Source organism: Bombus terrestris, chromosome 6 (genome assembly GCF_910591885.1).
Source record: "Bombus terrestris chromosome 6, iyBomTerr1.2, whole genome shotgun sequence".
Lineage (NCBI taxonomy): Eukaryota > Metazoa > Arthropoda > Insecta > Hymenoptera > Apidae > Bombus > Bombus terrestris.
The window spans coordinates 12,407,887-12,435,212 of record NC_063274.1 but is presented as its reverse complement, the minus strand read 5'-3'; the positions used below and the strand labels follow the sequence as shown (position 1 = coordinate 12,435,212).

General features: G+C 37.6%; 1 protein-coding gene and 1 long non-coding RNA gene across 4 annotated transcripts in view; one reads left to right on the top strand and one right to left on the bottom strand.

Annotated features, from left to right (window-relative positions):
* LOC100645674 (semaphorin-2A) overlaps nt 1-27,326 on the bottom strand; it is a 557,658-nt gene that overhangs the window by 324,372 nt on the left and 205,960 nt on the right. The window lies entirely within an intron of this gene.
* The window catches only part of LOC125385336, a 34,047-nt gene continuing 25,577 nt past the window's right edge, over nt 18,857-27,326 (top strand). Inside the window, exon 1 of the long non-coding RNA XR_007224452.1 lies at nt 18,857-19,115. This is a non-coding gene — a long non-coding RNA (uncharacterized LOC125385336). The remainder of the gene's footprint in view (nt 19,116-27,326) is intronic.

Here is a 27,326-nt window from a genome sequence, read left to right as displayed (position 1 = left end):
TATCGCATTAGCCAGGCAAGAGATTTTGATTCTGGAAAATCGAGGTAGAATTGTCACAATTTTAGGATGATTGTCATGTCGTTTGACAGCAACGGAATATATTTGCATATATTATGTGTCGTGCTACAGATTTTTACCTTAGAATTTATTGTTGTTAATCTTCTTGGGATATGTGAATTTATGGAAGCATAACTTACATATAACAACATAATAATAACTTATTTGTTCGAAATTGAACGTTAGTCGTGTAAGTATCTATGTAATGAAAGCAAGGAATTGCCAAAAAATAAAGTTGAAAAAAGAAAAAGGTTGGAAAATGAAGTTCTGTTTCTGGACAGTTAAAACGTTATTACAATAAACATTTCATCATATAAAGATGTACATCTAACTTTTCACCAGAATGATAATATTCAAATTCTAACACCCTAAACGAGTTCCAACATTTTTTAAACCCTCGTCAAACATCAGAATGTTTCTACGACCATTGTGAGCAGAAACATACACGTGACAAACATATAGTAGCCAATTACCAACTTTGAAAAAAATAATTCATCCGAGTTGACGCAAGAGATCAGCCGGGTCCAGTACGTGTAACCCGGCATACGCTGAGGTTTACATGTCAAATGTTTGCACCTTCGTGGCTATTTCTCTTCTCCTGGTGGCTCTTCTGGCGGCAGACGGTTCCGTAGGCAAAGGAAAAAAGATTAAGCGGTCGGAATACAGGCAAACAAATCGTGTGTGTCAGAAGTGCGCGCGCACGCCGGCCGATGTGCCGCATCCGGCACCCTGGAATTAACGCACCGAGTGCTTTTACAAATCCCGACAAAGAGGGCTGCGGTAACAATAAGCCGCGGGGTAAGTGCTTACAAACACCGAAGGGAGTCGAGCGGCCGAGCTCTTTCCACCTATTTCCCTCGCCTCTTTCCCTGTCACGATGCCCGTCTCTCTTTCTCGAATCCACGTTTTTCCCTCTCTCCAACTTCCTCCGACTTTCGCTCTTCCTTCTCTCTCTTGTACCCTGGTGGTACGCACTCACCTGACCCGCGACGGAAACTTTGCACCGCGCGAGCACCCTTTTCCCTTTAATTTTTACCGTCAAGTGTATTCGCACTTTCCTCCGTGCGTTTCCCGCTACGAATTGTTCGCCACCGTGCGTACGAATCATTGTATTTGACCTTCCTGCACAATCTGGATAGCGATACGAAGTGCTTTGTAAGTTGTACTCGAGATTTACGCGTTTCCTAGCTTCGTTATGGTTCATATGAGTGAGTAAGAAGATTCGAAGGTTTCATTGACAGTCGCGATAACGACTGAATACAAGAGTTTATTAGTGGTGAAGTTTGAATGTTGTTCAAGGAACTGGAAAGAATCTGAAGCTTGAAATTTTGAAACTGAACTGGTAGTACGAGTATATGTATCAGTGTTTTACTAAAATATTTTTATTATTATTTTAAATATTTTTAAGTTAAGCAATGACACGACTATAGAATTTCACGAGTTAATCTTCCTTTATCCTTTAATCCTATCTCTTAAGCAATTATCTTTCGGTCACAGCTGCTTTTTTCCATTCCTTATTCCGTTGATCCTCAATCAACTTCTGCATGAGCCAAACGAAAACATCTGCGTGTATCCTTAAATCTTGTATATAGAAACTTATTCTCGCTAAAGCGTATACAGGAATGTAGTTTTACTGTCTCAACATCTTTATGAGCTTTATGGTATTTATGATCATACAAAACATGTGATATTTGTAACTCGAAAACGCCGCGTCTTATATTGTGTATCCGGTGGACTATTATTCTAACTATGATTCTAATGAATACACGAATACATCAAATCAGTCAACTACGTATATACAATCTTACAAGTACAGCATCTGAGTTTTCAAACGTTTCATGTATCAAAACGACAGTTCGTCAGGACATGCATCCTCTGCAACCATAACTTCAGATTCGTGTATCGCTCTCACGGAGAACGCTTTCAAGCAGACAACATTATCGCGCATTGTAAGCAGCCCGCAGGCATCTGACGTCGCAGCATCCCGCGAAGGGATACACGGTGTTCTCCGACGGGACACCGATAACGTCTAGGACGCACTCGACGCACAATATGTCGGCTGACGGAAACAAAAGGAACGAAGCGTTAGCCCGCGAGAACGGTTCCGACAGATAAGTAGTATCCAGCGCAGAAACGTTTAGGTGGATGTAAGAGGCGTCGGACGAGAGGTCGACCGAAAGGAAATTTATGCTTCGCCACGCCGGTACACCGACGAGATTTACACGGGTCGTCCCAGCCTCCAACCGCCTGTCTTCCCGTACGTAATGCGATGTTCTCCGTCCCGTTTCCCTTTCGTCTTTTATCATCTCTCCAACCGTGCACCACGATTCGTGTCTTCGATTGCGAACAACTTGCTGCCATACCGCCGCACAATGGATCCTGTCGCCTCGATATCCTTTTCCGAGAGAAGGGACTCCGTCAGTCACTAAATTTCATTATATCGCGGAAATGAGACGTTCCTGCCCTCTTCTTAAAGACTGAACTCCTTTTGACAACGTTTGAAATGGTCTCTCGATATTTGTAGTATAAGGAATTTTATTTTTAATAGTCGCCTAGAAAAGAGTCAATAAGTTCACGTGTGGCTGGCAAGATTTCAAATTTAGTTTTTATAAATTTAGTTAACAATAACCCCTTGTTTAAAAGTTTGTCAATCACTACGTTTGGAATTCTATGTTATTTATGAATAGACAAATATCCACGTGATCTTGCAGATTTCATAGAGTGCAAAACTATAAAAAGAAGTTATCTTAAAATTCTCTTCTCTTTTGTTACCTCAGAGAAAGTATTTTTCTCATTAATCTTCAAATCGAAATTCTGTGAAAATAAAGGAAATAATTATTGATTTCTCTCTACAGATACTATCAATTTCGGATTAACAGCAAAATTAGCGAGAAATTCAGTATAGAATTAGGTAGATTGACTTAGATAGGTTAACTTGAGGGTTAGGTAGATTGAGGCAAATTTGTGAGCATTATAGATAATTATTATATGTATACTTAGTTCAAAATTGATACATCCGTATTTTAAATTCTGTCAGTATTACACAAGCGAATTGTTAAATATATCATTCCCTACTTTGTTTTGTAATGCAGAATATTTGTGCGGAATATACATTGCAATATCAGAGAGATTGTTAAATATAAATGTTAAATAAACCTTGTTACCGTTATGAATGTTAAACATAGGTCACTAGCTTATGCATTATTGTACAAGAAATAATGAACGAAAATATTAGTACAATTACCTGATTGTTATTAGAAATGATAAAATCAGATTTCTCGGGAACAAATCTACGCGTTGCTGCTTTCTGGGAATGAGAGCAATAATTTCATTCTGTCGCAATCGTTTTCTACAAAAGCTATTTATAGAATAGCTGATAATTGAGATCATTTTCTAAAGAAAGTTATCAGGAAAAAGAAATTATAAGAGCAATAAGAAATTGCAAATAACATTAAAAGTCTCACGAATACAACCAACAACTGATCAATAAAAATTGCTACTTTGCTTCCACATCTTAGCTTCCATTTTCGAAGAATCAGTTCGATAAGCCAATTCAACAAACACCACATAATCCCAATATCTCTTGTTCTTTTTATACTCCTTGAAAGACACCGATCAAATACAGTTACATACGTACACGTTTCTTTTATAGTATTCCGTTCTCAGCGTCGAATCACGTTCCGATAATTATTTTCTCACCGATGAGTCGAACGTTCTCTCCATTTCTCTGCATTTTCGCATCGGCTCGGAGGGTCAACTAACGGCGCGAAGAATTAATTTAGCGCGCATTAGGTGGATGCAAAAAGACGAGAGCAGAACGATACCAGCAAGAGGAAACGCGAATGAATCGAGCCCGATGAGACAGGAATATGCACTCTGATGCTAGGCTAGACACCGCAACGTGTTCGCGAACTGCCGCATTATGAATAGCCGGCATGCATTAAAGGATAACCTAATTTCGTGAAATTATATGCGTTGTACCGCTTCTCTACTATCGCGAACCATTCCATATAGATATACGATCTACATGAGCCGAACAAGCCAGAAGGGAGAAATTGTCGAGAATGCTATCGATCTGTCGTTAAACAGCATAAAGTTGCGCGTATACCTGAAGAAAACGATACAGTGAGATCGTAAAATCGGCCAGCGGTTGAAGTTTCCTACTTTTGACGATCGCAGCAATTAAAGACGACAATCAAGAAGAAAAATATGATTGATGCATTCTTAGAGATTTTTTAATTTTAATGTTACTTCATGATTTAATATGAGAATTTTACTATGGCATAATCGAAAACGAAAACTATTAGGTCGCTTTTATGACACATCGTTGAATTGTTAACGTTGATAGGAATTTATGTAAAAAAAAAAAAAAACTGATGGAAATGCTACTTGATACTTAACTTTTATCGAAAATTTTCAACTTTGATCACTGAGTGATTTTATAACCTTATTAATATACGTCCATCTACTACGCGAGTAGTATCAGCGCGTATGATATCCTTTCTTTTATTTTTGGGGACATCTGTTCCGTAATAAATTCCACGGTCCCTGTTTGCCACACTGGAAATATGGCCTACTTAACTCACAGAGCGGATGTAAAGTAGGAATTCATACGTTTCCAGGTTTGATAGCGAGGGGATAGTCCTATCTCTCGTGTATGTACTACGGGGAAGAAATTGCTTTTTGCCAACGCCTTAGTCCGGAGATAAAACCATCAGCGACACGAATTAAGCGTATTTGCGAATTTATAGCGGGATGTGTCTGAAATGATGTCGATGAAAAATGCTTTAATATATTATATACCGACGGATCTAGCTTTTCTTATTCGTATATTAATTATGCGCTTGCTTTCAACGTGACGGCGTCCTGCTTCGAAAGAATGTTCTGTATTTATCAAGCCAGCGTCGCTCGTTTAAGATGCATGTTAAGGAACGTGGAAGATGAGAGTAAAAGATGAGGGAAAAGTTCTAGGTAGCTGTAATCGTTGAGCATGTCGACATTTAATCTCGATCAGCAAGAAATTATAAAGATGAAGAGTGTGTGAATTTTCTGTAGTATGTTTCGTGACAATCAGTTACCTGCACAGTTGCGTGAGTCGTTGTTACTCAGTCGTCATCAGTATAAGACGTACATAGAATAAAACCTCAGCTAGCGACATTAAGGCATTCAGATAACGCAATTACTACCTGTCCAGCTTGAAAACTGTTTTGTACTCGACTTCTTTCGCCGCTCTAAACGACATAAACCATTTATTTCATAAATTGAAAACTAGATATGTAGACAATGTGGCTTTATTATTGTAATAAAACAACCAAATAAAAATTTATTAACTAAATTACGCTACAAAGTTCCTATATGCCTTAGAGTACGTACGATTATCTACGTCGATTATCTACAATCTGGGGCAAAAATCCAATTGTACTTTATAATGCAAAATAATTTTATACAACATCAGATGACATATGAAATATTACGTACACACAAAAATCAACTTAGTCACGATCATAAGATCATAAAATTGAAAGGTACAACAAGGAAAAACACACAAGATATGTGTACTTCATGAAAATACATTTGTAGGTTACAACATACATGCGTCATAAGAAAAGAAAACATCTACCATATTATGTTTATCAGATCTTTCTTAACACCATTGTCATTCTTTATAAAGAAGCTTTCTACTTTCCATGCGTATTTATTAATTTTTTAAATGCCACCAGAATTTCGTACGATGTCTAAAGACAAGAAGACCCGATGAAACGAAATCACGACATAACAAATTGCTCGATTCGGTAACGAGACTAAACGATGAATTCGTTACAAGGGTACAACAAATTCACGTTTCATTCCTCAGTCTAATCCCCGCTGCATACGCGTCTTATCAGATTAATTCAGCAGCAACGACGAAAACATTCTTGCCCGATAGGCAATTAGGAAGAGTATTCCGATGCTTTCGAGCGGAACGTTGTAACGATAGTCGGAGGCAGACTCGACGGGTGTCATTAATCCCCCTGGTGGCTCGTCCATCTTAATTAGCACACCGACCAGCAGCAGACCGGCTCGAACGACACGCGAATGACGGTTTTCCGCGCGCGGTACGTCCAAGTGCATGTGCACCCACTACAATTTTCGAGTCCTCTTCCGTGAGAAAAACTAAAACCGCTGTTTTCTTTTTCTTGTCGTTGTTGCGCACGTGCGAACTACCATTTCCCGAGGCGTACCGACGACTAATGACTGGCCTTGTTATCGCGAGCTTGTCGACTTTGTTCGCGTTAGAGAGTTGCTGCTGCAAAGATATAAAATCCAGTTGAAATTACTTTATCTTTCGTGCGTCTAATGACAGCCAGCTTCGAGAATAAGCGGACAGGTTCTATTCACTTTCACTTTTCGACCAGAACGGATGGAAGAATGATGTTTGATCTAGAATTGAACAATTTGTTCGCTTCCTATTCATCTATCAAAATGACAACGAAATAGTGAAGATTTCTAATAAAGTAACTTCTAGATCTTAAACTTTCGCAATGATTATTAGATGATATTCATGATTCTTCGGCAATCGATCGTATTTTTAATAGAACGTTGTGCTTTGCTCCTATGTTTCGATAACGTCAGATCGTTTTCTTATCGCAGTTCATTTTCTCAGGGCAAAGCTGAAATGATTTCTGCCTCACGCTTCGTTGTACCTTTGTCTCTCAACTACACTATCAAACATCAGTCTCGTCTTCAATTATACCGACTTCTCACAAACCACAAATCGCGAACAAAAATTCTAATCAATTGGTCATCGAATAAGACGCAAAGGTAGACCAGCAAATATTCCATTATCGAATCAGCAAAGCCAGTCGAAGCGTGGCCGACGAGGCGTGCAACCGCGCGGATTTACTTGCGGCTGGCTCGTTACACCAACCGGAAACTGGCAATCGGGCCTTCAAAATTGCACGCGCGTCCATTTCGTGCCTTTTCGAAAGAATTAGGTATGTTTCACGCATGTTAGGTATTGCGAAAAGCTGTCGCGAGAATCGCGGAGCCAGAGCAGCGTGCCTAAGCGGTTTGCAGCGTAGTCGCGCATGAAAACGCAAGCCCCGAAAATCGGGAACAGCGCCAATTAGGCCGCGTTTTCAATTGACCGCGTGCGTTTATTAAAACGCACGTTCAATTAGCTTTAACAAACAAACTGGCGCGATATCGTCGAAGACGGAGGTTATTAAATGTATAAATTGTTTGTTGTTGCCGGGTCGATGGGTCGTTCACGGTGTGCCGCATTCTAAAGCGTTCTTAAATGAGAAACGAGCCTTCCCGTTAATTGGAACGAGCCGTGACGGGCGTTCGCGCTTTCCGCTCGATAACGTATCGCGATTGGAGCCCGCCGCATCTATGAAAATTCGCGCTCCTTTCCCTTCGTTCGATTGTTTTTCCCTGTAAGCGAGCACCCGTTTGATAATTCACTCGTTAACGATGGAAAAGCGATTGTTCTCGGAGAAAATGGGTTAGGACGCGAACTGGGAAATAATTCGAGGCAAACGAGCAGTTCGATTGTTACCTGCGATTTTCTGTTTCGAGGAAATTCAATTTTTACGATAACAGATTTGTAAACTAATGATTTGTCTATTCTACGAATGTTCCAATTTTCTATAGCTTTTTCTTTTATTATCGTCGAAGATTTGATTAATCGCAGTATCCCATATTGCGTTAGCTTCATACAAATCAAATATTTAGCGATCTCCACTGCAGATTCATTTCACTCGAACGAACTTATTGTTGTGAATCAAACATTATTTTAAGGGAATTTGCGTAGAATAACAATTTCTATATAGCTATATTATATATTAATGTAACAGAGGCAAAGAGTTAGTCAGAGGAATTTACAATCCACCATTAATGACTTCTAATATCAATCAGAGTAGATTACTTTTGCAGCAGATTACTACTGTTACTGCTGCGCTAATTATTTATTTACTTCCACATTAATATCCTTCTACCAATCACTGTTGGAAATCTATATTTAGGTAATAGACTATTTTTGATTACTGCTATCAACACTGAAACGAGTATAATTCAATGAATCCCTTTCTTTTGAATTATTTAATAAATTAAACAAGCTAGTTGTAACGTAAATAGCAACGTTCGCGATATCTGCTCGAGGCAAGTTACATTTCCTGCAATTGCAATGATGCGAGTCTCAACTTGTGCTATTACACTAACCATAAGTGTATAATACAACTCTCGGTACATCGTATCCGTTTCAGTTATCGTGTTTCGTAAAAATATCGTGCCGAAAGCGATATGGAAGCAAACACTTTTGTTTCCATTTCATCGAAGAGAGGAAAATAATTCTGGAAGAAAGTCTCGTAGAAAAGTTGCGATCGGTTTCTAAGTTACGTGTACTCGTCAGAAGAAGCCGAACTTGTTATACGATCTAAACGAAATTGTAATATTGTGTAATACTATTGGATCACGAAGCAAATAAATATTTGTATAACAAACAGTGGATAAATGCAACGTAATTTTATTGATCCTAAGAAACTCTATAAACGTCGTAATTCTGATTCAACGTGTTTGAAAACTATTTTCATTCGCGAAGAAGGAATAACGAAGCATCGATGGGGTCGGAAAACGAAAAATAGAAAAAATATTAAATTCGTAGTTTTTCTCTCAGCATGAAAGTTCGCACAAAACTAACGATACTTGCGTTACTTTTTTGTAACATTCTTTTTTTCGCTATTTTTTTCTTTCCTTTTCTCTTCTCATAGTGCGTAAAGAGGAAAGCGTCGGTTGTTGCGAAAATTGAATCGAAAAAACCGACGAAGATTACGTTTTTTCGTGCCGGTTGTTTATTTAACGAACGAAAGTTACGTAACGAGATACGAGATGGCGATGCTCGGCCGAATTTAACTTTATTAGCGAATTCGCACTGTATACTTGTTATAATCTTGTTGTCCGACATTAAGCTTTCATCGGTCGATTGAATTTCTGTTACTGAACAACGACGCGTTCATACGTCGATTTATCGATTGATTACATTATTAACAATTCCAGCTTTTCGACAACGTAGAGAAGGAGAAAGAGAGAGAGAGAGAGAGAGAGAGAGAGAAATTCGACGAAGTTCTCGAGCGTTGTCAATTAAATTCTAGCAAGAAATATCAGTTCCGCAGATAGTTTTACGTATGAATAAAAAAGATTGAATATAAAAATTATTATATGCATATATAGCCAGACGACATTTAACATGTAAGTTGAAATAAACCATCATACAGGCTTCAAATGATTAATAAAAAAAGATTTAAAACAGGAGGATATTCCTATATGAATAAAAGAGCACTAGAACTTGAATTACAAAATTTTGATTATATGGTATATCTATGTTGATATATTTCCAAATGAAATTCATCGAAATTAAAACGACTTGATTATACGAGAAGAAGAAAAAGCAGAAGCTTGATTCTCAAAGAAATGAAACAGATAAAATAAATCTTCGTCATTCAAGAAATCTTCACCTCCTGTTTCATCGTTGACTTTCAACGAGTCTCATCATAACAGAAACCCGCACCCGTCGATTCTATTAGATACCCTGTCAAGCCAAAACTAATAACGCGTCCAAGATATATCGTAATTATCGCAAAGGTCGGATAAAGGTCCGGAATTTCAGATCGATGACAATCAGAGGCACGTCAGGGCGCAAAGACGGAGTTTAATTTCCGAGGGTGCGCATGCACACCGACCGCCGAGAATTAATATAGATGGATATGAGTTATCTGCGAAACGGACCAAGCCCGGGTATGCCGGTGACGTGTATGACTCTCGTGATGGGGATCACAAAGTCCTGACAGGACATTCGGCTGGGCAGGACGATAGATATCAACCCGTTTTAACGTAACTGTCGAGTGGACGCTTTCAGATCTCTGAAACTGACACTGATGGCTTATCTGTCCTCGTCGAATCGCGGCTAATACGCATCCTCCAAGATCGTTCAGTTTATCCTCAACGAAAGCGGGATACAAGATAAGGTTAGCACGTGTCTAATTTATTTTCAATTGTTAGATAGAATTCGTTAGGTATGACTTTGGTGCTATTTTGATACATGTGCAGTAGAAAAGTTGATATTTTTCTTATGATGAAGATTGTGCTAATGTGTTGAAATATTGGAACATGCTTCGATGTACTACAGAAGCTACAAAGTTTAGATGGAACTATAGAGAATATATGTGGAACGTTTTTGGAAGAGCTGTAATTTTTCTTTTTATTTTTGTATATGACTCTATACAAATATAGAACTATAGGACCTGATGCGATGAAAAATAATCATTCTATTTTATATTCCCTGGTTAGATAGAATCATAAAATCAAAGTATATTTTCCTCTGACAAATTTCTTCTTTTTCAGAATGAATTTGTTTGCAACGACGGTACACGTTATTATAAACACGACTTGTGATCACGATCTATAAGCATAATAGAATTTCCATTTTTAATTATCATCCATAGTCGTCATTTGCATGTAACATTTCCTTCGTTCCTCGTTTTGTACGTTTCCGCGAAGTTACAGTATTTATAAGTGAAACTGTTGCAAGAATATTTACGTGCCTATTAAAAGGTGCTGCGATGTTATGATATAACTAAGAGGATACGATGTTCCTCAAAAGAGACACGTTACATCCACTGGCTCGGATATCTTGGACATGTCACGCAAGTTCAAGCTATCCCCCATATTCGCTAATTGTTTACGAGATGCAACATGAAGTTTCGGCTAAGTTTGAAACTGATATTTTACAAAGAAACTTGAGATACTCAAGTGTCTATGTAGAGTTAACTCGTAATTAGTAACGTTAGAATGCAAACTTCCCGAGTAGAATAGCGACTGTTCCTATTTTCTGCATTAAATTCGGTTGCATGTTGCAAGGCCGCGTATATCAAATAGAACGTGACCTTTCTTATTTTCGTTTTTCATACATTTTGTTTCACCTCACGTAAAAATTTCCTCGTAAAACTATAAATTGGGACATTTTTGTAGGCAGTTCGTTTCAACAAAATGTTTTAGTGAGCATCACATAGCAAGTTAAACTTCTCTTCTTACTTCAGTTGGAAAACGTATTATCAATAAAATAATTTCTTTGTAATTCTATTGGAGCTATCTCTGGAAACTAATTTTGACATACTAAATATAATTTCAATATTTCGCGCTTTCGTCAGTTCTAAAATTGAGATACTGTGTCTGGAAAATAATAATCCATAAGTATAAAATCGGAAGAATGGAAGAAATACGAAAAAATTTCATATTCTAGTCTATATTTATTGGAAATAACTAAATGTCTTACTTATTTTCAGAATATCTTTCTTCTTGCGCATAAAACTTTAGTACCAATGACAGTTTTCGGCCATAGTCTTTAATTAGTCCTCGATGAAAGATTATGAATCTTGCATTGTACAAGTTCTAACTTTTCAAGGGATAAATTTATACTTTCAGCAACTTTCAAGATACGTTTCCAGAGTTTAAATTCATAGGAAAGATTCAGATAATAAAGTTACTGCAGCAAATTTCTTATTCTTTAACGTGGCTTAAAACAATTGAATATTGAAGACAATTTAAAGCGTGATGCCCATTTGCCAATTTCCAAAGTATTTGAACATTTAGCACAGGAAACTTTTATGTGTATATGTGTGTGTTATATAAAACCTTTTGAAATTTCATTAACACTATTACGAGACACAACTGTAATGATTATATTGATAAAATTTGAAAGCAATCTGTAAATATATATAGAAGTTAGAAATCTATACTGCAGACATATAAAGAATTATTATACAGATGGTTCTACAAAATATTAAGGCTTATTAATATTGTAGATGAACAATTACTATGTACATACGCAATTTTTGTGAGATATATTTACACATACTCGCGTTAAATATCTTGAAATTTCTATATGCATATATTTTCAGATTTGTTTCAAACTTGGCTTTCATTACAGTGCCACTAAAAGTTCAAAATGTTTCGTATATCGTGCATAATACGTTGATAAAAAGTATCTACAAGTGTTCGAATACTTCTGTAAACCACTGTATATCTCATATTTAATATTTTGCAATTTGATTATTTCGCGCAGGCAATCAATGAGTCTGTCCCAATCGTTAAAATATTAATTTCAAGTAATCTCGGAAATTTACACACACTAGTAATCTCACAAAAGATTCAATAAAACAAAAATTCCAACTGCCAGTGCATCTTCGCAGAAGAAATATAAAAAATTTTTCTCCATAATTTAAGTTCATCATAATCGGCGTAAAACGGTGTTGTTGGATCAATCACAGACGCAACATTGCCTCTGGTTGCAGGTTTCGCGATACGCAAATAGAAGCGGGCAAATATAAACGGTACATCGTTTTCCTGTTTATCAGCCGATAACTTCGGGGGTGGGAAGCTAAGATTAACCACGATCTAAACTTGACTTAACGAGTAGTCCTGCCCTTTCCGACCTCCCAATAAACTTCCTTCCACTGTTGGTATTCATATATGCAGCGAGCGCGCGAGTGCACAGACCTCAGATTGCCTTGAATCTTCTCTGACCCGAAGCACCAACGAGAGTACACGGATCGCAATATCGTCAGGGTCAATCTGCGGACCTCCGTCAAACGGAAAGCAAATCAAATTCCCCGGCAAAGCATGCACGCGCCAATTAGAGTATTTCGCCGGGAATCCTGCTTTGATCAACGCACCGGCCACCTGAGTAATCTCGTTTGTAACCGATGAATACGCTCCGTGATTATTATCAATCGTCCGTCCCGCGTATGAAAATCGCGAGACATTCAATCGGAGGTCCGCGGTTTCTCCCATCAATTACTCTTCGTATTCCTCGGTACGCTTATTATGAAAATGTTTACACGCGTGGTTGCTGCAATTCAGAGACGATAACGATTTCGAGGAGAAACGCGGCTTACGCGTATGTGCTTGCCGTTGGTTTCGATTCGATTCGAAATTAGGGACTGGCTTGAGGATTTGTCTTTAACTCTTTGAGTGTTTAGTTCGTACATAGTTAACGTGAGCAATACGTTAAATATCCGAGAAGGAAATTTGTTGCACAGAGAAATTATAAGGCAGAGTGACAAAAATAGGAATACATTAAGGCAACGATTCGTTCGTCGTGCTTAGACTATGGATGTTTGCGAATTTATGGAAAATTTCAAGTCGTAAAAAGATTTGAATATGAATACTTGAAAATTTGGATATTTGAAAATTTAAATAAATTTTAAATCAAATTTAAATATTTGTAAATTTAAATACAAGTTAAATATTTTGAAATTTAAATACATACATATATTAAATATTTGAAGTGAGTTACTTCTATACCTATATCATAATGTATAGTAGGTGAAAAGAATTTCCATATAGCTACCATTTTTGAAATTATACTGATAAAGTAGAATATAAATTTGCATAAACATCCATAATCTAATTGAAATAAATGAGTAATTAGAAACTTCCGAAAAATTATGTAAAAAAAAGTTCTTTAACTAATTAAACAATTTCTTTAATATTGTACAAATATTCAACGCTGCATCACTTAGCGAGATTAACACAAAAAATTGCCATCGAGGGGGCGATATACGAAATTCGAGTTAAAAAATATAATTAACGATTGTAACAGAGTTAACGATTAACTTGCTCCATTTACCGATATTGTTCGAAATAACAAGCAATATTGATACGATAAATTTATGAATATTAATTTTCATCGATTGATTTAATTGTATTTCTTTGCTTAATTCATTTAAAATATCGATATATCGTAATTATCAAAGGTCGTAAACCGCCGTAAACGCATGCATTGTTTTGGTCAGTGTATCGCGTTACGGTGGTCACTGGCCGCATTGAGTTATGTTGATCAGATAACCGAGGGGAGCGTAATACCATTTGTTAGGGGTTCAACGCGTTCCTGATAAAATTCATTTCTGCGGACGGTATTTGAAAAGTTAATCTTCGACAGCTTCGATAAGCTATTCATCGGTGAAAACTAACGTGGAAAATTCGTGTGATAACGTTTACCTGAATACTATTATTCTCCTGTGAAATCATGAAATTGCGTATTTTGTGTCTGAAACACTCACCATCTGAAACATACGAATAGAACGATCGTAAATTTTAACGCAATTAAATTAATTGCTGTTGGAATTTAAAGATAACATGGAACAGATAGATATGACAAAAAATAAAATAGAAAATTTCATGTATGTAAAGTAATGGATTCACAAAATAATTTAAACGATAATTTTTTCTTTTTAAGTATTCGCTTATTTTGTTCGTCAGAAAGATAAATACTTTAGTCGTAGAAAAATCTATAATCCAACGATTTCATGTGGTTAATAAAATTTGTCTACAGTTGCTACGAAAAGTATTGGCGTACTATATTTAATTAATCAGTACAATTCAAGCACATTTCATATCGTTTAGCATGGCTATAAAAATTTGATACTATGAGAATGAAACACATAGAACCAGATAAAAAAAATGCTTCGTTGGAAAATAAAATTACGCCAACACGTTGTATGATCTTTGTATATATCTAAAATCCCCAAATATTTTTTAAGATTCCCATTTCCTCGTAACACCATCACGGCCTGTAGTTTCAAATAATTCACAGAGAAAGTCAATCGTAATAAGCTACGAATTTTGTCCGTAAAAAAAAAAAACATCTACATGGTATCTCAACAGAAACAGAATAAAACTATCTAAAAATAGAGGCTTAATTGATTTAAACAGCCGCAATTTCACAGCTGCAGGTCGCTTATCCATCGTGAACAGCCAATCGTCGATTATCTGCATCGCGTCGCTGGCACGATTTCCAGGCGTACGAGAATGAAAGGATAGTCTAGGAGGTCCGGAGTTAATATCGTGGCGCCAGAAAAGGCCAGGGTAGGCCAACGGCACGAGATAGTCGGAGGGATAGTTTGGCGGTGGAGAAGCAGAAGGAAGGGCGAGACGCGGTCTAATAGAGACAGAAAGCCAATCTACCCTTTCGTAGGCGAAATACGTATACCGCGGTCTTTCTAATCTACAGGAGAACCCTTTCAGGTTTTTGGGGTAGAAGAGAGCGCAAACATCGTCCCCCGACGTCGTCGTTAGCTTCGGCCACGGGGATCGTCCGTCGTCGGCGCTAGTCCAATGGCTTTCGCTCGATCTCGCGCGGCCGGAAAGTTTCGCCTTGTAGCCGAAATTAAACCGCGACGATGAAGGCCCGCCGAGACTTTAACGACGAGTGAAAGCGGTACACTCGAGCGAATCGGAATTTTCACGCTGGGGGCGAGCCGACTACGCCACAACATGTTACCCCCTCGTTCCTCCCAGGATCCGGTTATTTTGCGATGCTTATGAGACGGTTGCTTTCATACGGGGAATTGTGCGTGCTGCGACGAGGATGGTTAAGTATGTTTGGAATACGACATGAATCACACGATTGAGTAGATTTCATTGGGATTAATTGGGACGACCTTTTTGTTATATCTTCACGAGTCTGATAGAGCGAAAAGAGTTTCCTGTTTTTCCCTTTTATAATAATATGATACGGATGACTGTTTTATTGTAGCGATTGTACGATGTAATAGTTAGGGTTAATAAAGTAATCTTTTGATATATTTTATGCGATTTTTAAACTGTAGAATTGTAATGAAGCAACAACATTGAAAGGTTTATTCGAAAAGTGCGTAAAGGAATTCCTATGAAATATTGTACACTTTAGAGTAGCTTACAAGATTTCTAATTGTAAGATCAATGTACATCTTGAACGTAATGTCTACAAATTAAATAAACGTACTACGTTATAGCGATAGCGATATTTTTGATATTGTTTTGTTGTGTTAAAAGTATAAATTGAAAAGAACACAGAGATGGAAGTAATTTCTTAGTCATTGTTCGTGCCATTAATCTCGACATTCCAATCGTCTTTATTTCACGTTTCATCAAACATTTCCATCAGCGATCGACGCCCAGGTGAACTCTGCCTCGACTCGTTTTTTCTCCCCCCATTACTTGCTTGTCGCGTTTAGAGCCGATGATGGAACGAAATAGCGTGGCACTCAGCCGTTTTCAACTAAACAGAAATCGATGGAAGTCCGTTCGTAGGTAACGAAACAATAATACGCTCCGTTCGTGTCTCGGCTTCACGACAAGACACGAACAGTCAGTCCTGGGTCGAGCAACGACAAGAAATTCTTTTTCTTTTCTCTGCGAGAGAACGCTCTTATCGTTATTACGTCGTTTGACGGCCACAATGCCATCTGGAGTAGGGGAGAAAGAAGATAAAAAAAAAGGAGAAGGATAGAAACCGGAGAAGAGGGTAGAATCACCGCTGCAAGGGATCAAGGAAGGGAAAGAGACAGAAAAAGGGAACGATTGCATTCGGCTTGAATGCGGAGCATAACGGGGAGCAAGTGTGCAAGAGAACGAGTCCTTTTCGCAGTTTATTCTTCGTGAAGTCGAACGATTGAGGAGCAGGGGGCCTCTCGCGAGTACCATCAAGTCAATAGAGAGAGGACCTCGTCGTTATTCCTCGGCTGGCATGCTCTCGAAGGGCGAGGCGTGCCATAAAGGCAACGATGAATAATTATCGCGAGTGCTTCAAGTAAAACAAACAACTAACCGCGCTCGACTTGACGGCTAAGTGGCATATTTAACAAACAACCGGGCCCCGAATGGGCTCTGCCGGTGCACGTGGACATGGACCGGAACGCGAGGGTCTTTCCTTCCTTCCTTCCTTCCTCCTTACCTTCCTTGCGTGTACGTATGTACCTGATTAACGGATACTCTCCAGGGGCCGAAATAAAGAGGAGCACTTTGATTCGTTTAGTTGTCGCATTGTTCTCGATTCTTGCAGAACAAACGTGTCGGAAGATGCTTGACGTCGAACTTCATTGTTGGATCAAACGATTCGAACGATGGGGAAAACGGTGCAGGTTAGATTCATTGGTGGTGACGGATATGAGCTGAAGACGAAGGAACGTTAGTTTACTTTTGAAAATATTTTGATGAAGGAATGATTTAGAGTATAGGTAGTTAGATGATTTTATGAAAATTGATGAGCTACCGAAGAGTTGGCAAGCATTTCAGAAGTTTCGAGGGGAAGTTCGAGGATTTTAAAGAGATTGTAGTTTCAGAGCTAAAAAATATTTCTGTCATTGTTTATTAGAAATCACATTAGTAATTTATTTCGTGTAGTTTCTGAGGAAATATATTTTTTAAATACAAATTTTATGCAAGTTTCTCCCGACGATAAAAATTCTAATATTACAATGGTTGCGAACATATTCTTGGAAAACATCTATTTTATTTAAGAAATCGTGGAATAGTTTACCTCGATCATTTGGAATTATCGAGCAATTCCCAAACTAGCACAAAAACTTAATGCACAAATCCTTACGACTCAATCTGATCGAAATTTGAAAATATACTCGCCAGCATTACAAATGTAAATGATCCAGAATAAAACGTACGACCGCTTGAACTATCGGCTCATGCAAATAGCCAGAAGTTACATAAAATATCGTAGTTCAATATAACTCGGTCGATTTCCCGGTGCCGGCGAAAATTTGAAGAACCATTCTCCATTGAATATAAATCACACGTTGTCCCTCTCCGCCGTCGATTTTCGTATTCTACGCTAGGATATTCCAATTTTTACCGTCGGATATGCATTCGTCGAGTCAGTTTCCATCTAGTCGAACGCCACTTCTACGTACCATTTACATCGCGGCCTATATCCATTGCTAACTGTGGCCAACAAGCGGTTTCAATAAGGGTCGAAGGTTCGAGTGCTTTCTTTCTCGTATGAATCCAGAGAAAGAATTCATATTGGCTATACAGTTGCGCCGTTCCAACATCCCGATTCTGAATTAAACTGTTCAATTGCAAATTTATTATATAAAATTTAAGCGGTTGTATATTTAGAGCACCGTAGAAAATTTTGGGACATGTTACTTGACTGAAGAAAGTAGCTGTTGCAATAAAAACATTATCTATAACTTTATAGGGGGATTGCATGATCATCGTACGATATAACAATGTGAAGTTAATTACTAGCAACATTATACTATATTATTGTTAGTAGCATTATACTTACATACTATATTACTATATTTATTTTTTAAGAGTCACAGTCTTTTATATAATGGACTATTCATACAACAAGTAATTATACCCTCCATCATAAGAAGCAATAAAAATCTCAAGTGTTTCATACCTATAAATACAAGTAGGGTTCGCAACACCCTTCTATCTGCAAGGGTAAAAATAACTTTAGCACCGATCTAACTCCTCTACAAATAATTTCAGACCATTAATTAACCAGAACACGCTTTTCGATTAAACATTATCCATCATCCGATTCTCCTATTACATTGAATTTACATATAGTACATCATCAACAGTGAATTTACATGTAATATCATACATAGACCGGAGTGATTACTCCGCCTTATGAAGGTTTTCAGATTTTAGTGCCAAAGCACTCGTGATCGATGCTTATCTTGTACAGTTACATCGATTTTCTCTATTTTCAGTTTCGTGAAGTTAATTAATTTAACAAATAAATGGTTCGTATATATCTGAAAAATTTAACGAACGGTCGTTCCAAAGAAATACGTTCTCAATGCAAGGGAAAGGACCATAAAGGAGCAGAAACTCTCCTCTGGAGCAACCGGCGGCCGGCGACCGGGTTATGCCCATAAAATTTTATACGATCCGCCTACATAGCATCTCCATTAGCCGCGGTTCGCGCGTCCCGCACGCAAGAGACTTTTCTACGCCACGCTTTCCACCTGTCCCTGCGGCTCATGGACTGAAGCACGAATAAAGAGAGGCCACGAGGGGTGTCGCTATTTTTGCCCTTAAACGCGACGGTATACCGTGGTTCCGCATTACGCGATGGAACAGCCGACGAGATAATACCTGGGAAGGGAGTTCGACCCCGGTGTTCCACGGGTTTTAAAACGCTCCCTATGGTGGTGAGACGGGGAAGGAAAGTTCGAGAGAGGAAACGGCACACGGACAGGGTGAAGATGGCCTCGAAGGAAAGGGTGAGTGGATAGAAAGGGACTGGATGTTAAGGGCGCGACCCGACCTGACTTCGAACATTGCCTCCCTTTTCACGTCATTTAGATAAAATACGAAGGCTCTGTTAGGGCCACGATGCCAGTCATTGTACTTGCGCTGTCGGCTTAGCGACCGGTTTTCTCAGACACTTTGGATTTTCCACGACTATGAAAGTTGAAACAATGACACGTAACGGTTGTATGCAACTCGTTCAAGTATTAATTTGAGTGATCGTATTATTGTTGTAGCGATCGTTTAAGCGAAGCGTGATACAATCAGCATATAGGTATTGATTTATTGAAATTTAAGAGACGCACAAAGGCACAAATTAGTGTGCTTTGTTTCATGTAAAAGACGAAATATGTTTTTTACGTGCTAGAGAATTTTAGATTGTTCAACCGAATTTCTTTTCGACAGACTTGGAGGGTGAATATTTTATTTAAGTATACGATGTTTGAAATTTCTTCACTTTTTCATTTTGAACTTCATGAGAGCAAATTTTCTTCTCATTGAAGAAGTCAATTACTCGTTACTTATGTTATTTTTCATCGATTGAATTTATGAAACGATTGTTTTTATTAAAGCTGTCTTCATTTGCTAGAAATTTAGAATATAGTATATTCTATTATTGTATCTATATATTATGTTTCTATTTCTATTAATATATCTATATATTATAATACAATATACTAATAGATCAAATTTAAATTTTTGATAAGGAACATTGATTTTCTAATAATGATTTGATGGAAACGTATAAACCTTGCAGTAAGTAAGTTAATTTTGATCATTATTTTAGCAAACGAATCGTTGGCAGGAACAGGTTTGATACCGAATGCGAACACGTTTCCCTTTTGGCTAAACTGGAACATCAACCGGAAATACGTATCGCCTGTTATTATTCATACATTCTCGTTCGTTGTATCCGAAGGAGGCTCGTTATTTTTGCGCATGTCGATAATGTCTGCGCATCGAGCAGCTCGACACCACCCAAGTTTTCCATATATAGAGTGTAACCTAACCCTTTGTTCTGTAATATCGCGCTGCACTCATGGTTAACGTCTAATTGTGCTTAAATGCGAATTGCGTTCGTAATAAAATATTATTTCACGTAACGCTAATATTAAATTTAATTTTAATTTCTGGGAATCGTGGACCATGAAATTTTACAACGATTTACAACATGCTCATATATTTTCGATACTCCAGAAATGAATGGCTAATTATATATAATAAAATTGTAATGTTAAATTTCTGGAACGGATTCGAAATATGTAATAAAAATGTATGCTCGATTTCACCTTATTTTGGGATTATACTAATGCTTTATTCATTCTTGCAACAGATACTATTTTTTAAATTCCATTTGCCTATTTCTCATAACAAGATAGCATATGTAGTAACAAAATCAAATGTCACATTTAAATACCAAATGTCAATCTTTTATGAAAGAGATCAACATACATATACAAGTTATTATACATACTAAAAGTATATATAACAACCAATTGCTAGGGTTACATTATTTAAAAACAAATTCAATCGCTCATATGTTGCCACAAATTTATTTCATTGATTTTAAATATTGCTTATATACCAGAAAGTTTCTTCTTTCAGCTAGTGGCACTCTACACATTTATCTCTGTGATATTATCAATACCAAATATATAATATGAAAGATCCAAGTGGTAACTTTCAACATTTGGCATGTTCGTATCGCGACAGTGGCTAAAACGTGGCAACAGCCGAGATTGCCGGCGATGAAGAAGGCTAGTTTGCAAGAAGGGGTGGTTCGAGAGGAGCAAAGTTAGCGACACGTCCAAACTTATCTCCCCTCTGTTTAATTTAACGTAGCTTCGAGTTAGCCGTTAACGCGGATCCGATGAAACTCGGCCGACGAGCGTAGTTTCCGCGATCCTGGACCGTTTCGTTTCTTCTTCCGACTTCTTCCACCATTTCCAGCCCTTCTTCTTCTTCTTCCTCTTCTTTGTCGTTGTCGTCGCCATTGCCAACGATACGAGCGAGACCGTTGGTTCGTGTTACAGTAATGCGATACATCGCTGCAATATCCTCTGGAATACTGCGACAACCCGTTTCGCGCCATTTACTCCCTAATTTGTAGCTGGAAAAGTTAGCTCGACTCTCAGCATCTCGGATAAAAGGACGTTTCAAGCACGAAATTTAAACAGAAGGTGCTTCTTTTTATCAGGAGAGAAAATTTAGCGAGTTATAATCAGGATATTTGGAAATTAAGTAACCATCAAAGTGGTTAAATGAACTGTGTAATATTTGCTTTGCTAGTTGTTATTGGTTAAGTAACCGATTTTATAGATTGGTTTTTATAGAAAGTATAATTAATTATATTTAAAAATGAAAATTATGATTATAATATATTTCGTAGAAAAATGTACAGAAAAGCATATTTCGTCCAGAAAAAAGGTTGTCCAAGTTTTTGAACGGAAGTATATGCATACGTATATTTCTAAATATATTATGCACAGATAATTATAATTAATTCAATAATTTTACAAAACGTTTATATATATTTAATAACTGATAAAATCTACAACAAAATTATTTTAGTTAATTTTGATTCGTAGCGTTAATTATATCAAAAGATTTTTCATTTATTAGAATTCCTATTATAAGTGATTTCTCGATGCCAATGCAAACGTTGCATCGATACGAAAGTAGGGCTTCCTTAAACATGCAAAATATGTGGCAAAAATTGCATGCTCTGTCGAGTTTATCATAGATGATGGAGGAATTTTGATTACAATTGAAATTTCTCGGAAGATGTTTCCATACATGATACGCTGGCATAGTGAAGCATGCATATTTCCATATTCGCGTGTGAACGCGAACTTGTGTTTTGTGCTTGCATAAATTTATTTGAGGGAAGGCGGCAAGAATATTTAATACGAGATGTGCAGTATTACGATAATTAGTAGTTACGATCTTTACTGATCAGACAAAGCATACTTCTCCCACACTGAAGTACTTTATATTGTGAACGTATCAATATTAAATGTTGTATTATAGAACGTTATCAGTTAGTCTCATTTTAGTTCACTACAATTTAAAGTTTAGTAATAATGATTTAGCAGTACTTTCTGTTGAAAACCATCCACCTTCTGACAGTGTTATTATGATACAAGTGCATACATACTTCAACAGATTATTTCGAAGAAATTTAATAACGCTTGAGCTACAGATTTTCTACAGACTGTATTTATAATTATTACATTTATAAATATTGCTGGAAATTTGATTATGTTTTCTTAAACAAATTATTTCGTGTGATAATTCAAAAACTAAGTTGGTGGCTGGAAATTATTAAGTTCTAAAATAATAATTTAATAATTAAACGAAATTAATAATGTAATATTAATATATACGCTTAACGAAACATTTCGTTTCTAACGAATAACGATATTCAGAAATATGTAATCCCATACACAGATATAAATTACCACTTCTCATTCGTGCACACTTTTCATGCCTCCATTTTTGCACCTGTCTAGAATATCCCTTTCACTCCTTTCACGGTATTCCGCGTTCAATTACATTGGTAAGGTATCCATTTCGGAATACGGAGATGAATAAAGAAACGTGGTCTGCGATCGCGCGCCAACCAACGATACGTGTAGCGATCGAATAAAACCGACAAAATTTGCCCCTCGTCAAAAAAAAGCTATAAAAAATCGCTCTTTGAAGGCACGCGTACACGCGAACGAACCGATGTTCCGCTGGTTTCCGCATGGGCTACGAAAACACGGTTCCTCAGCCTACTACAACCGATTCCACTTGAACGGTCGCTGCTGAACATCGTGTCTGTACATCATTTCGCCCGTGATTTTACAAACGTGTAAGCTAGAATGGTTTGACGAAACAAAAAAAAGAAGAAGGAAAAAAAAATAAAAAAGAGACGGAGAAAAAAGAAGAAAAAGGGTAAAAAATTGGTACCGAAGGCAACCAATTCACATTTCCGTAGAACATCGAGCACTACTCGCCCGGATGAACGCGTTCCATTCCCATTTTTCTTGTTTGCTAGAAAGTTTCGCGTGCGATTTGATATATTTTGCGAGAGGAACTGCGTTGCTCAACGAGATGGTCTTTATAACTTGGCTCGTACCATCGAAGCGGTGCATACCGTTCTTCAATTAAATTAGCAGACTGTTTCATTCTAGGAGCATCGAACGATCCAGACACACGATTAACGTTCTTGTGCGATTTAACTACATTCCAGAATCCTGCTATAACCCATCGGTTAGTTTCGACGCTTCGTTATTGGGAATTCTGCTACTTCTAATGTCCGGTAGCGCGGGACAGATACCTGTTATCGTAACCGCGTTTTGCGGATCGTTCGGCTACTTTCGCTGATTGAGTATACTGATTCCTTTGTGGATGGATTCTATTGTTCTAGGTTCAATATTTAAAATGTAATAGGTGATTTTATTTTAGAACGTATATCCACGATGACTCAAGAGATACTTTTTGTCGAAATTGTTAATGCTATTAGTTATATCATTAATTAGTTATATTAAATTAGAATTTGTAATACTTGAAAGATACATTGAATCTACAATATCGAATTTATTACGGTAATATCTCTACAAATGATTAGTTCAGTTGTTCTGTGCAGTCATAAAATACCTGCATCTATTAAATATTTTTTACAAATTATATCTCAAAAACCTCTTTATCAGTACAACCAGTAAGCACTCATTTAATCTTCATCATCACAACTTTATTCCTTTCATAAAGAACATTTCCGACTACGCGGCTATGATGGCGGATAGCATCGGCAAGAAAAATGATTCTCAAATACCCGGAAGACGAAGCAGATTCGGAACTGCTCGAGAAAGATGTTTAACACTCGTGTGTAAACGGGAAAACCTTGTCCTAAGACCTGTATTCGACGAAACTCACGGCGTCGTCGCTAGAGGAAAAGCGGAAAGTCGACGGGGAGACAGAACGATGCCGGTGGTCGGGGAAAGCAGAAGTACGGTCTTAAGAAAACTCGCAATATTTACCCAACGGAAATCAGGCACGACGTAAAAATACAAATCGCCCTAATCATTATTTACTTTACTTTACCAAGCACCGCGTTCGTAGCTGTACCTCGTCTCAGCAACTTTGCCCAACGCGAAAAGAAGTTTTCGACCTTCGTTGCACACGACAACGTCGATTTACGACAAAATCCGGCCATCGATTATCGAAACGTTTGATTAAAGAGGATTTCAGCGACGACCGTGAATGAACGGGAACGTTAATTACGTTGGTCGAATACAAAGTTCGTTAATTTCGAATTACATTATCTATTTTTATTCTTAGAATTTAGAATAATTAAAAATTAAACACAAAATTATTTAGAATTTTTTTAGAATGATAAATTTATTTATGTTATTATATTAATATAATTATTATATGATAAATCCGTTTTGCACTATACCGGAAACTACTACATACTTCTCGCTGAATATACTCATACTGCGTAAAAAGCGAAAAGCTTGACCCTTGAAAGGGTACTTCGCAGAATAAACACTCGTATAAATGCTCTTGCAAACTTGACGCCAATATTCCTTTTTCTGTGATAAAGTGCAAACTGAAATAAGACAAACGTCACGAGGTAAAATAATTAAAAAGGAAACGTGACGTGAATATGTTACATTATTAGAACGTTAAATAAAAATTTCTTGTTCTTATTAAATAGACGTTTCGTTTTTTGCATTATTTACGGCATAGACACAATTTTCAATCGCGACGTCGCGGCGAGATTAAAACAGGACGGATCGTGAATTCTCATTTAAATTCTGATACGGTTAAACGTCGTCGATCAGATCGAACCTTACCCCGATAACTGCTCTAGTTTTTATTACCACTGACGCATAAACTAGAATTTCCGAGGGAATTAATTATTCGTGCCGATTCAATATTTACCGGCCATTAGCGAACGCGACGATGCGATAGAACGAATTCCTTCTCGATGGCTCCGCAGCCGATAAATTAAACTTTCATAGAAAATACTTATCTCGCTACGGTAGGAAATTCCGCCTGATAAGCGTGGTCGGCATCAACGCGGTAAAAGAAATTCGATTAGGTTCACAGCCGACATATCTCGATACGTCCTTCTTCCCTTTCTCTCTTTCTCTGGCCTGAAATCTTCGGTCCTAAGGACTCGAGCCTTCGCTTAATCTAAGATAATCGGAAAAAGGGGCAAATCTCGATGGTAACTGGTCTCGAGAATGAGGAGACGAGACGAGCTTTTAGCTTGGCAAGGTGGAGAAGAACAACGGGAGAAAGCGACGAGTGGAAAAGAGAATTGAATGAAGACAAGTGCTCCGTTTCAAAATTTAAACGATTCAACATGTGCATCTGTGAGATGGAACATTTGGAATTCAATTGAAAGTTAGACATTCTTCTTCGAGGGATTAACAATTAAGTACCATACATATCAGGATTTAGAAAGTCGTATTAGCATAGTCTTTGCTAAATGAGAAATAAACGTATTTGCTTCTAAATCAAGCTGAAAAAATTCCACTTTATATTTATGATACTCATTGTTCGATATTAACTTTCCATATGATACTTCTTAAATGTTGGATACATCATTCATCGATATTTGTTTGAAGACACCAACACTGCGAAAATGAAATATTTTAAATATATGCTGTACATAATTTCATTACTATAAAAATACAATCGATTACTAAAGCTACAAAAATATTATCATTGTTGTCAAGTTGGTTATTTAAAACAGTTCTTCCAACTACAGCAGTTAATAATAACTTGATTTGATAAACGATTTGCATCAGGCGTACACGCATACTTTCGTAACTCAATTATATCTGAATCACAGCTCATAGCGGCGCCGGAATAGTTGGGATAACCAAATCTACTACAAGATTATCAACCATTGTACCCCATTACCAGCCTCTCGTTAACGGGAACCAATCCAACATCAGAACGATCGAGCAGAGAAACGAAAGTAGAAAGCAGCACAAAAGGCAGTTGGTGGCTGGTGTTCTCGGAGAGAAGAGACGGAAAAATAAGCCCAGAGGGGTTGGAGAGCAAATGGCTCATTGGCCACGCGTTCGTCTAACTACGTTACTCGCGGCAAGGCCATTTCTTCTCGCTTCGAGTCAACCGAACCCTCGAACGAGCAGAGAGCGGAATTGCGGCCGGCAATCACCGTCGTGTCAGACAGAAAGGCGGAACGAAGTAGAAAAAGTATTTCGGAAAAAAACAGCGAGGGGTGAAGGAAGAAATGTCCCTTGGTCGCGGTACCTCGGGAAATTGAATAGTGCTCGCGAAATCGAAAGAGGAAATTCGACGCGTTTTGTTGCTGCTTTGTTGCCTTGTGGGTTCGAATTTTATTTCCTTCCCCGATCATGATTTGCTCTCTGCCGTTTGACTTTATTATTCGCGATATATCGTGGATTACGGAAACAATTCGCGACAAGATTCGTCGGAGTAAAGAAAGAAATGTGTTGATATTTGGGATAAATATAAAGATCACGAATCTTCAATGAGTTATGACAAAACTTTCCTCCTTTTTTTCCTTTCCTTTTTATTCTGTATCTTCCTTGCCTGTTTTTTCTCATGTTTATCCTTCGAGATATAGAAATGTCTCAAATTTACAAAGATATATAATATACATATTTATATGCGTGCAAATCCAGTCTCAAGCGCTGGCTCTTCTTCAACCCTTGTTCGACTGGTATCGTTTGTCGATAAGCTTCACAATACATGTGTATTAAAGAAATGTATGACAAGGTTTCACGTGTTTTATGTCATACGTGTATACTTTCTATGAATAGAAAATGTATGTTTTCCATGTATTTTTAAATAACTTCAATAATTTCGAATTGATTAAACGCAAATATGCAATTTCCATATTCATTTAAACGTGAACCTGTAATATCTTTTAAAACCTAGAACACGTTCAAAACGCAAAGATATTCGTTCTAAACCGACGAGTTCGTCGTTTCGATCAGCACTAATTGTCCACATTATCTATGCAGAGCCATCAACCGTCGAAAGCATACGCGGAAAGTGCTTGACGGAGCCACGAGCCATCCACTCGACTGATCGCTGGTTGTTCACGCAATTTGCGATCAGTGCTAAATAGAAGTTTCCAAAGTATGTGCGATAAAGCATGATGTCCGTCTCTAGTGGTCGTGGAGAGTTCG